We start from the raw sequence: 13,234 nt of genomic DNA on the forward strand, positions 1-13,234 counted from the left end.
TGACTAGCTTGGAGCTTTAGGGACTTGCATGAGCATCAACTCCATAGTCCTGAAAATGACACGAAGCCCTGGGTCGTCCTGCAACCTCATGCCTCCTCATCCTCCTGCCTTGCTAGGTCCTTCTCTTTGCTATCACTCCATCCTCGGCCAGTTTTGTTTGTTTTAGCTCATTTAACAAGCTGCTCCAGCACGTCTGGGTCCTATATGCCATTTCCAGGGCCTCAGAAACAGTCAGCCCCCCACCTCCTTCTTCATCTGACCCATTCCTCTTCCTTTGAGACTCATCTCTTAGAATCTTAGATGACACTTCTGATGGGGTGCTTTCTCTGGTCCCCCAGGGAAAGACTTGGCGCCCTTTCCAGGTACTTCTGTAGCATTCTGTAAGCAAATGCTCAATAAATATTTGTAAAGGAGGTATTGTCTGAGCTGAACTTTGAAGCATGAGAAAGAGCTGGGGAACAGTGCAGGGAAGGGCATCATTTCAGACAGAGGAAAAAGCTTGAACTAAGGCATGGAAGTGCGAAAGAGCACACTGCATGCAGGAAGCTACAGCCAGTTCAGAGTCGATGAGCAGGACACTGCAGGATATGGAGCCAGAGTAGTCACGGATGAAGAGGGCCTGGATTATGGAGGGTGGGGTCAGGTGCAGGGAGAACAACTTGGGGTCCAGGCAGAGTGATCATTCCTCTGCATCATATCTGGTGAAAAACGAGGAAGTTGGGGTATTGATCCACCAATTCCCATTCAAAAATGGTTGAAGGTGATTTCAGAGGAGGGGAGAATAATCTTCCGTCACTACTCTCTGCCTCTGGGGCTCCTTGAACACACTCCTGCATCCAGAGAAAGCCTCCAAGTGCTTACAGGAAAAGGCCATGAGCATGCACCATGATTGTGGGGTTGGAGGGAATGGGCAATGGCACCAATACTTTATGCCACGTCCTCAGCCTGATGCCCTGGAGTCTTTCATTCTCTCCTTCCAGTTTGCTCTCCCAGTCTCCTAGGATTGAAACATGAGGTTTGATCCAAGTGGACAATGATGATGGCAGCTTGAACGGGGCACTGGGAGCTGAGCAGAGAGAGGAGACACGTTCAAAACGAATTCAGGGGGGAAATCCGTCCGGATGTGGGGAATGGTGGATGGCGGGGTGAGGGAGAGAAAGGTCTCTTGCATGCACCCTGGGTTCCAAATTTGCCTGACCTGGAAAAGGTGGCGCCAACTGCCAGCTATGGAGATGGGTTGTTTGTTTGAAAACGGAGCCTGTGGGAGGGTCAGGGTACAGAGCTCTTCAGTCTAGGATTCTGTGGGATCTGTGGAATAGTCAGGGGCATATGTGCAACACGAAAGTCTGAGGGTCAGGAAAGGTGTTAGGGCTAGCAGTCTCAGCACACTGCACGCAGGCTGAAGGGAACCAGCGACATTATCTCAAAGTCTCCACTGCCGACTTCCCTCCCCAATCGATGCCCTGCCCATTCCTCCACTGTGTTGGTCCCAGGCCCGCTGTGGGGCATCTCCCAGAGGCCTGGGCCAGGGAAATAGGCCACTTCTTCCAGCAATCTCTGGTTCTCTCCTATCTGTTTCAGTAGCACTCACCCTGCACCCGCCACGTTAGGGACAGGCCCAAGAGTGGGCCTATCATCCCCACTAAACTATAAAATCCTGCCAACTCTCAATTCCTAGTACCCATCATAACACCTGGAGTATAGTAGGTCCTCAATAAATGCATTTTATATGACTGAATAAGTTGACGCTCAGAGAGCTTGAATAATCTGCCTGAGGTCACACAGCTAGTGAATAACTAACCTAGTCTTTTGGCCTATCAAGCCCATGCCCCCAGTACTATACCGCATTGACGGATATTTGGGGAAATTCCTAAAGAACCCAGTCTTGGGTCTCTAAAATCATTTTTGCCGGCATGGCAGAAGCTAAGAAGACTATACCGCTCAGATGTGCTGGCGGGCTTCATTCCTCTGCAACCCTTGGCCGTGGGGTGCCTTTAGCCCCACTCTCCTGGCTGTTGTCCTATTAAGGAAGCAGCAGTTCGGGCCCAGCAGGGAGTTGCTGGGACCCCTTTCAGGTACTAGAGGTGTGCTTCCTCAGCATGGGGCTGCAGGCTGCAGGGGGACCAGGGGTGAGACACGTGTCACCTTTTTGGCAAGAATCCATTCCAGCAGGACTTCACTTCTGCCAAACTGTGAGTCTGGCAAAAATTGCCTCCCCCTGGGAGCCTACCAACCACCCTCAGGTCTTAATCCTACTCTCAGGAAGCGCTGGGGATCCTCATAGGCCCCAGCCTGAGATGCACCGAAATCTGTGGCTCGTTGGGGACGCCTACCATTCGGGGTGCGGCAGAGCTCATTCTAAAGGGGAAGAGCTAACTTGTAGATTGAGAGAAGGAGATACTTGGGGGGACACAGGGTCTGGAGGGGAGGTGGAGCTGAGGTCATTTCTCAATTGGTCATAGACCAATTGTACAGATTTCCATGGATTAGGCTCTTCTGTCTCTGGACCTTCACACACGCTCTTTCCTCCTTCTGGGACATTTCCCCTGGTCTGCGTTCCCTTCACTAAGCTGACCCTGCTTCTTCAATGAGGTCTCAACACCGGTGTGACTTTGGAGGCAGCCTGACTGCTCACCTCTGGGATAGGGTCCTCCTCGGTGGCCCCATCGCCTCCACAGTATCCACAGCTGATTATAAAGTCCTGTCTGCTTCATTGTTCCCCTTCTCTCTCCCCCAACAAGCTTCTCTCTGGGGTGGCATCCCCAGCCCTCAATGCTGCCCGCACACAGCAGGTGCTCCGTTCTCAACTGTTGCTTCACTGCATGTTTACATGTGCACTCTTCAACTCTTTCTTTGCCTTTCTGGGGATGCAGGTCGAACATACATAATCACAGTTTGTCCTTAGCTTACACCTCTGCCCGAGAGAAGCAAAGCAAGCCGGGCCTTTAGAACCAGAAGGATCTGGGTTCATTATTCCAGTTCCTTTGCTTATGGAGCCCAACACCTGTAAATTAAAATGATGGGTGCCTATCAGGCACAGGAGAGATTCTGTGTAGCAGTGCTCAACACAGACCTGGGTGTCTCCCCTCCTCCACAGCACCCCCACGTGCACCCGCCCCGTGCATGCACGCCCTGGCAGGGATGAGCTGGATGGATGGGAGCAGCACACGGGTGGACCGAGGGAGGCTCGAGTGCCCCTCATCACAAGGTCAGAGAAAGAGAGGCTGCCTGACGCTTGGGGACAGCAGAAGGCAAGGCTGCAGACCGGAACTCTCCAGTCTCCTAGCTCCAGGCTCCTAGCTCCTCTGGGCAGTAGAACGTCCTCGGGCTGTCTTTCCTCCCTCATTCTGCAAGCCTGCAGAGCTTTTTTTTTTTTTTCCCCCAGGAATGGAGATTCATTTATCGTCATTCTAATTTTAAAAGTTCTCCATGTGCAGAGATGACTTTGATCTTCAGCAGGAGTTTATTTCTTCCCATTAGCATTGCATTATACAATCTCTGACAGATTAATCACAGCTATTGTTCTACTGTTTATTCTACACACTGTATAATTTTACTTTCAAAATGTTATTTTAATTAAGAAGGAAGTGCATTAGGGGAAGACATTTTCCTGACAGACGGGCTTCTCTGGCCCCACCAAGCAGGTGTATGACCCTGCTGCCTGCAAGGGTAACGTCTCCAGCAAGGAGCTCAGGGAGGAAGTGAGTTCTGGCCTCCTAGGATGTGATGGGAAGACTGGGGATACCTTGGTTGAAGCTGAGTTATATATGTTCCAAGAAACTTTCTTCTTTGGCTTTTTTATATGCATTTGTATTATGTGGAGTAAAACCCTAAATGTGGCTGGGTTTTGATAGAAGGCCGCAGAGGCATAGACATTGGGCCTGTGGCCTTCACTGTTTCTTCATCCAAGGTCTGAGTCCAGCCTGTCTTAGCCACTTACCATCTCTGTGACCTTGGGCTAGTGATTTAACCTCTCTGAGCATCAGATTGCTCAAAGGAGGGAGATCCCCATCAGGGTTGCCTATGGAAACTCCGGGAGGTTTACACAGACAGTGAGGGCAAGGCACTATGGGATGTTTCAGGGCAATGGTAAGTGTTCGGTGAGGGATCATTATTGATTCCACAGATGCATTTCCTTCTGCTCAGATCAAGCTAGGGGGGACAGGAGGGGAGAGGCAGTCTTCACCAACCTGACAGTTTTGCAGAGGGCCCACCCCAGTTTGGAAAAGAGTAACCACTTTGAAACCACAGAATCCAAAAACACATTTCGACTTCACCATTTACCCTCAAGTTCTGGACCCGGAGCCAGAGACCAAGCCAGTTGGAGCAACTTGTTCATTTTTTTGAAAAAGAAAAACATTTTGCGGTGAGGGGAAAAATGCCTGCACAAGCGTCCTGAGCAGCAGAGCTCCCGTTTGACGTCGTCCCACTGGCCTGAGATGAAATAAAGGACTACTTCGCTACCGAGTTCCTGGGATGGGTGAAGAGCTGGGTTAAAGTCTGCATCTGATGTGTGCCTTGGTGCAGATAATCCCAGTTCAGGCGTGTAGTGTCAATGCCAGTATCACCCTGTCAGTCCTGACGGGTGTGATTAAGGGGACAAGCAGGCCTTTTCAGACCCCATTAGAACGGAGTCTGTGTTGTCACAGGAATAGCAAATTGCTGAAGGACTCCTATCCCTAGATGGAATCCAGAAGCCATCAGACCCCTGACCAAGGAGCTACAGAAATGAAGAAAAGGGGCACCTGGGTGGCTCAGTCGGTTAAATGTCTGCCTTCGGCTCAGGTCATGATCTCAGGGTCCTGGGATCCAGACCCCTCTCAGGCCCTCTGCTCAATGGGGAATCTGCTTCTCCCTCTCCCTCTGCCCCTCTCCCTGCTCATGTTCTCTCTTTCTCTCAAATAAATAAGTAAAATCTTAAAAACAGAAACAAAAAACCCTGAAATTCCTAGAGAGTAACACTGCCACCCCCACTTGGAATCCTCTATTAGCTTCTGTCAGAGTAAAGTTCAAGGGATAACCACAATTCTTTTGGTGCATTGGAATTTTGTCATTTCAAATCCTGGGTGCTCTGAGATCAGATATTTGGCTTTTTTTCCTCTCTGCATCGGCAGATCTGAGTACACACAGTACCCGGCAGAACTACCTTCAATAAGAGTCGTTAAGCTGGACTTTGAGTAAAATGATTCCAAGAAATGGGCCATTGTTTGGGATCTTTCGTTATAGAGAAATCTTTATTGTAAGGAGACTCAGCCACCGTTCTTCAGTATGAACAGCTGGGATCTGTTAGGGTGGAGTAAAGGTATAAATGGGGGTAAAAACTGAAGACAGCACACATGGCATTGTCATTAATGGCACTTAGAGTGCAGTTAATATATGAAACAGGCCGTGTGTCCAGAAGCAGTGTACAAAGTCACATTGTTCCAAGAGTGGCTTTAGCAATCTTTCCAAACTCCTTGCACGTGTGTAGGGAAAGACGGATCGGTTTGCCTTGGAAGAAAGGGAGCTTTACCCAGGACATCAAGTGCAGTATTTGCAGATCTCTCAACGGAGGAATGAGGCAAAGATTCTGCCTTTTTATGGGGGACATTTCCTTTCCAATGAAAGCAAAATCATTGGAAATACTCTTAGTTAACATTTTTATAGGCTTTGATATACTTTTCAGCACTTTCATATATTGCAGATACTCATTTGCACTCTAGAAACAAAAGTCAGTTAGCACGATTTTAGTTTATTCTACACATTTTTCTAATACCGGGGCCTGGGAAACTTTGCAAGCATCCGTGGCTTCCAATGGCTCTGAAAGTTGCCACATGGCCTCTAAAGTCAGTCTCTTCAGGTCATTCTTTACCTTCATCTTAGAAGAGGACATTCAGGTGTAACCCTCCTTGCAGCCCCTTTCCATTCTGCCCCTCATGGGAAGTTTCTGCTCACTAACTACCGAAGGAGGTGGCTTGGCTTCCCTAGACCCCAGGGTGGGTCTAAGACAAAAGTCGCTAATAATGGCGCCATCCAAGATTTGCCAAAGTCAGAGAAGGGTTTCACTGTTAATGGTTTCAAATAGCTGTTTTAAAAGGTACGACTAATAATAAAAATCTAATAAAAATTATAGTCAGGCACTTTGCAAATATAATGCATGACATAAAAATGCATAATACAAATGATTCTAGTCAGCGTGCTAGGAGACAGTGTGCTAGGATATGAAGAGGCGTGTTGGCACTGTCTGTTTTTAGCTGTGCCCGACCCATGGGGTGCAGCTCCAAGAATGCTTTGCAAGAAGAATGGCACAAAGCTGGCAGGGCAGGAAAATACCAAACAGGACTGAGGGGAGAAGGGACTTGAATGTGCTCCGTGCTTGGTAAGTGTAAGTGTCTGACACACTCACACATGAAGTTGAACGGGATGCGTTTTTTTTTTTTCAGAGTCTCTTAATAATTTTCTTTTCAGCCTTGCTCTTCGGTTCAGGACCAGCAAAGTCAAGGTCAGTGTGATGGAAGGATTTGTAGCCTTGAAGGAAGATGCTCTTGAGTCCTGCTCAGGACTGGTCCATGCAATATAGTGAAGGAAGGACTGCTCCTTTTACATGGCTCCCCCTCTTCTCCCTGCACCCCTCTAAGACTGAAGCTCAGTAGGTCCTCCCTGCCCAGGCGGGACAACAGGCAGGGCGTCAGGAATCCTTCTATTTGGATCTCGGCTTGACTCTAATTTCCTCCACGACCTTGGGCAAGATCATTTACCTCGCCGGACCTCGGTTTCTTCAAATGAAGCAAGAGGCTTGGGCTAGATGGTTTCAAGAGTGTCTTTGAGTTGCAAGTTGCTAAAATAAATCAATCCACATTAAGCAGCCTCTCTAGTGGGTATTTTCATTTTGAAATAAGCTGCCTGGAAAGGGCAATGCTTATCCAAGAGGAATGACTGTTTAATGGTAAAATTTCAGGCTCTGCCAAGTGAAAAACAGAGTTCTTTTCTTGAAATGTGTGTGTATGTGCGCACGCATGCGTTTGTGTGTGTGTGTTGCACGGAAGGGGTGGTTTGAATGGTGAAGAGCCTTTTCATCCTTCTAGTTGCCCAAAACCAAAAACGCTGGGGACATCGCTGACTTCTTTCTCTTTCATCCAGTATCCAGTTCATTAGCAAATCCTACTGGTTCATTCAATTTAAGGCACCTAGAATCTGATCACTTTTATCTGCAGTGTTCCCGAGGGTCCGTAGACCATCTTCTTTATCTCTTACCTAGATTGTAGCAATATTCTCTTAACTGCTTTCTCGGCTTCCAGCTGAGTCTCCCTTCAGTCCAGCTGCTGCCAGAATGACCCCGCCAAAAGTCAAAATCCTCTTTCGGAATCTCTGTGAAGTCCCTTCGGGCTAGATTATGCCAAAGTAACAAACACTACCAAAGCCTCAGTGGCTTAACCCAATGGAGCTCGTTTCCCTTCCAATCAAAGATTCTGCCTGAAAGTGACCAAATCACCCCTGCTCCCATTTTGTTGATGGAGTAAGTCACATGGCCACACATAGCCTCAAAAGGACGAGAAGGGCAATCCTCTCCTGTGGCCGTAAGGGGGAAGATGGGAAATATTTGGCAGAAGTATAATGGCTGTCACAGCTCCCCTTCTCACTTGGAAAATATCCCACGTCCTCATCACACCATCCAGGGCCCAGCAAGTGTGACTTCCAACCCCATTACCCCTCGGTCTCACCTCATCCTACTCTCCTTTCCCTCCACTTCAGCTGGCTGCTTCACAGGCAGACCCCCTGAGATATCGGGACTTATAATAAGAAATGTATATTTGGTCTTGGACCAGCTCCTGGCACAGAGCTCTTCAAACCCTTGGAATTTCCTGTGATGAGAGCGATAAAGGTATCTCCTGTTATGTTAATGAGGTGACTTTTGGACCACACCTAAGCATGGGGGCTGGCTGCCAGGAGAAGCAAACAGTGATTAGAGGGGTGGAACTTTCAGCCCCACCCCCTGACCTCAGAGGTAGGGAGAGGGGCTGGCAGTTGAATCAATCACTAGGAGCCAAGGATTTAATCTACGGTACCTGTGTAACCAAGCCTCCCAAAAGGAGCGTGTTCGGAGTGTCTGGTTGGGTCAACACGTGGAGATCGGGGGAGAGTGGCACACTCAGAGAGGGTCTGGAAGCTCTGCCCCTTTTCCGCATACCTTGCCCTATGACCTCTTCCATCTGGCTGTTTCTGAGTTACATGCTTTTGTCATGAACTGGCAATCCGGTAGGTAAAATGTTTCTCTGACAGGCTCTAGCAAACTAACGGAACCCAAAGAGGGCGTCATTGGAACCTCTGATCTATAGCTGATGGGTCAGAAGCACAAGTGACAACTTGGATTGGCCATGGGCGTTTGAAGTCAGGGGCAAGGGGACAGTCTTGCAGGACTGAGCCTTAGCCTGTGGGATCTGTCACTATTGAGCTGACTTGGAGGACACCCAGCCAGTGTCCAAACTGCTTGGTGGTGTGGAACTCCCCTACCCCCCACACTGAAACTGGGTGCAGGACTTTCACTCCCCCTCAGGGCCTTTGCACTTGCTGTCTGCTCCTTGGAAGGCTCTTCCACCAAGAGCTTTCGGAGCTCACTTCCTCAATTCATTCAACTCTTTGCTCAAGCGCTCCTTTATATTGAGGATTTTCCTGACCACTGTCATTAAAAATACAAGACACGCTCTCCCACATATACACCCCAGCATTTCCTATCTTGCTTCCCTGCTCTTTTTTTTTCTTCTGGATTTATCATCTCCTAATATAACATGGAACTGACATTTATTTTCTGACAAAGAATAATTATTGCGAGCATGATCTCTGTATTACTCTGGTTCCAATCCTCGACGCCTCTACTTCCTAGCTAGTGACCTTGGGGAGGATACTTGACCTCTCGGTGTCTCAGTTTCCTCGTGTGGATGTCGGGGTTAATAATAGTGCCCACCTCACGGGGCGGTGGTGACGGTGAAATGTGTGAGAGCACTGGGAACTGGCACACAGCCATAGTCCTTGCTATTCTGATCTGTTGTCTGTTTGGCTGCCATTGGCTGTCAGCGGCATAGGACAGTGAGTTTTATCCTTTTTCAGCCCTGGCCCCAGAGCAGCGTCTGGCAACAGTAGGCACAGCATAAATATTTGTTGCATGAACAAGTGAGTGACTGCTTGAATGACTGGCACAGCACGTTGGGCAAACGGGCCAGGGCTCACTCTACTCCGGCCCACGCATGACCCTCAACGCTCCTGGGCCTCAGCGTGGGGAGGACTGCAGAGGGGCCAGCCCCCTCCATCAGGCCAGACTGCACGGGCTCAGGGGCCCTGCAACACCTGCCTCTACAGGCTTCTGGGGACTTCCTTAGTTATAATGATGTGTGATGGGTGACGCGGTTTCATTGTATCGGGAAGCGTCCTGCTGCACTTGGAATCTGAGTATAAAAATGGATCCCAGAGTGTGGACGAAACCTGAGCCTGACCTGTAATGGTGAACCCTTCACTTGTCAGCCTTGAACTCTGCCCTCTTCTCCCCTGGTGCCAGGTATGCCTGTTCCTATTGCAAATTAGCCACTTACCACTGTCATGATTTGTCTCCAGGGTGTCCCCTGGGGGGATCTCTGAAGGTTCAGCTGCTGTCCCTGGGCACACAGTAGGGGCTCAATACTGACTTGAGAAATGAATGAGCCAACTGATTCAGAAATCCACTGGGTGGAAGGCAAGTTTCCCTCTTCAGTAGCTGCAAGAATTTTGATCCCCTCAACTGTGGGAATTTGCAAAGAGAGCTATCAGAGCCTGTTTTTTCACTTGTAATTGGACAAATTAATTTAACATCACAAACCTGAAGTGTCTTAACGAGGAGCATCTGGATTCCTGGGGACATGGGAGCGCGATCCGGTCCAGCACATCGGGCCTTCCCAGGTGGGTGGCTGCCTGAGGGAGCTCTCAGCAGCCAGCGGTTTCTCGATCTGCCCCGTGTGGGTGCACTGGAGCTTTCCTGGTGGAACGCGCCTAGGGTTACAAAGCAAAGTGTAGATACTGAGAGGAAATTCCTGGCAGTGAGGACACACCAGGGCGGTTCATGTTTTTAAATGCATTACATATGGCAGTGTTTGTGAAGGGGGGACGCAGGGAGAGTATCAGGTGCCTTAATTCTGAGTTCTGGACTAGATTCCCTTCGCCAGCGTCTGATTCCGCGGGAGGCCCGTGGGGAATGTCTTTCCTGTCTGCAACTCTCAAGCTTCAGGCCCCAGGTGTAAAAGGTTGGTGGGATGGGAACATGTTTGTGATTGATGGGAGATAAGAAGGGAGAATCCCTTGGGTCCTTTCTTTTCCACCTCGGAACCTGGAAGGGCAAAATGAGGGCGGACTTGTTTGCCCAGAAGGGTGCATGGTTTGTACCTCACTTCCTCTCTGGCTGGGTATGTGCTCTCGCCCCGCCCCACCTGTGCCTGTTCTGGCCGCGCTCTCTCTTTGGGGGAGGAGGGGGAAGAGAGTTGTGCTGTGCTTGTTTGGGGGTTCAGCCTTAGGAACAACCGTGAAGCAGGTGAAACCTACCTGTCCTCATACTGTTCTATCCCCTTCCCAATCCCTTCACTTCTTGAAACCCTGTGTGACCACAGCAAATTCCTTACTGCTCCTTTTTTTTTTTAAGATTTTATTTATTTATTTGAGAGAAAGAGAGGGCACGAGCCAGGGGTTGGGGGGGGGGCAGAGGAAAAGGAGAAGCAGGTTCCTTGCTGAGCAGGGAGCCCATTGCAGGGCTCCATCCCAGGACCCTGAGATCACGACCTGAGCCAAAGGCAGATGCCTAACCAACTGAGCCACCCAGGTGCCCCACCTTACTGTTCTTAAATGTGAGTTTCCTCATCTGTAAAATGTCATTAATGAGCATATGCCTGTCCATCAAGTTGGTTGGAGGATTAAATGAGGTCGTTCCCCAAATGAATGAATGATACCATCAACACGGCTTCTCGGCAAAGGCTCTGACATCACTAAGGTCAATGTTAGTGGATTTAAGCCAGCATTTCCCAGAACAGTCACCTTTGAACTTGAGGAACTAAGTAGTGTGCCCGCTAGGGAATGAGCTGTGGCATCAGGAGAGCACCTGGGGGGAGATGTTCCTTGGGGTGAGGCAGGTGCCCCCAGAAACCCTGCTAGGATGGGAGTTCCCTGCTCCTCCTAGGAAAAGTCTTCTCTGCTTCCTTCCTGGGAGGGCACAGGGATGGTGAAAGTAAGTCCTTTGCAATGTGCTCCTCCCCCTCTTCATGCTTGAAAAAGAAACTTATTATACAGTGGCCGAAAATACGTCCTCTTGTCCTTGTTGCCCTACTTTCAGATGTTTATGTCAAGATCATGTTCATAAATCCCAGAGCATTTCAGCTAGAAGACAGTGTTCTTAAAAGATTGCCACACATGCCCCTGGCCGAAGGAAATCTCTGAGTTCCCAGCCTATTCAAGAGAGAACTCCTAATAAACACAACTTATGTTCTAGTACTGATTAAATATCAGCTCTTATCAACAGTTCAAGTAAAATTTCCAAATTGACAACTCAGAACAATCCACACACAGTCTATGCCTGCTTTGGCAGCTATCCTTATTGCTCCTCCGCGTGGGGTAGGTGTTGCCAGTGAACTCTGTTTAACTTGCTGGAGCGCCCTGCAAATTCGTGCCATCGAGATGCACAGGGGCCTGACCCTTGATCCAGTGGAAACAGTATTGAAACAGAATTTTGTTTGTTGGCTCAGGGAGCATTGGCTCCTGGAGTCTTTCTGCTGTCAAGTCACTGGAGGGCCATTTGTTTATGGGATTTGTTGTCCGGGGAGGAACATAGTCTGGGGAAGTGAATTTAAAGAGATTTAGTCCTCCAAGGATGGACTCGTATGCAGAAAGATTGTTGGGGAAAAATAATTGAACTTCTTCTGCAGGTACTGCTATGGGGTCTGTGTATGCATGTGCACACATGCGTGTGTGTGAATACTACCGTGGCCTCACTACAGAAAAAGCCAATAGGCCACAATCCAAATTTACAGTGAAAATAAAGAAGATTTTTCACACCATTGATGAATTTTGCAGTACCCCTTTAAGGGCCCCAAACTGGAAAACACAATCCATTGGTCTCAAATTCAGTTCCTACACATAATTTCAGGAATGAATGTACAGTGAAAGGTGAGACACACCTGTATTTATTTAAATAGAACACGTTTCTTTAGGATCAACCAACCCTTTGCTGAATCCGAGGCCCTGAGTTTGGGAGATTAAACTCCATAAGGTATGAATTTTCATCGTAACAAACTCCATCTTTTAAGTTATTATTTGGGATAAAACATTTCACAGCTTGATGATAAGCAGCGTACTGGATTATTGATAAAAGTTGGCCTTTTCTTTGCTGGTGTTTGTCTGTTCTCTTGTGGTATCACTCTTTCCTTGTCCTAGTGGTTTGCTCTTGAGATCTAACTGGGCTCCGCTAGCCTATTGTGGCAGGATGTGCTCTTTGTGTCCTCAGCACCCACACCCAAACTGCGTTCCTTAGTGGGGCTGTGTCCGGAGAATCAGGGTGAAGCATGTGGCCTAGGCCCAAGGCAGGTAGCACATCACATTCTGTGGCCACAGAGATTGGTTCACGGACGGGCACGTGGCCCCATCAGAGCCAGTGAGGTGTAATGAGATTTTGCTGGGAATTCTGGGACAGGAGGAGGTGCCTCCATGTAGGTTCCCCTTCCAACTTGAACCTGGAAGCCATTTTTGTTTCACTGGGGCACGAGCTTTTCTGAGAACAGAGCCTGGGGAGAGTGCAGATAGCTGAGATACTGGGAGAGAGGAATGAGCTAAGAATGGCAGCTCTGAACCCCTATAGACAGCCATGCCTGAAGCTAGACCTGCATCTTCGTCAGCCCAGGCTATCATAGATACCATAGACTGGGGGGCTTAAACAACGGAATTTTATTTGTCACAGCTCTGGAGGCTGGAAGTCCAAGGTCAGGGTGCCAGCATGGGCAGGTTCTGGTGAGGGCTCTCTTCCTGGCTCGTATATGGCTGCCTTTCTTGCTGTGTGCTCACATTGCAGAGAGAGAGAGAGAGAGAGAGAAAGCTCTTGTCTTCTCTTATGAAGGTACTGATCCCGTCATGAGGACTTCACCCTCATTACCTCCTCTAAACCTAATTAGCCCCAAAGGCCCCACCTCCAAATAACATCACAATGAGGGCTAGGGTCTGAACATATGAATTTGGGAAGGCAGACAGCAATATT

Source organism: Ursus americanus, chromosome 12 (assembly GCF_024610735.1).
Source record: "Ursus americanus isolate L20-20 chromosome 12, mUrsAme1.1.p, whole genome shotgun sequence".
Taxonomy (NCBI): Eukaryota; Metazoa; Chordata; class Mammalia; order Carnivora; family Ursidae; genus Ursus; species Ursus americanus.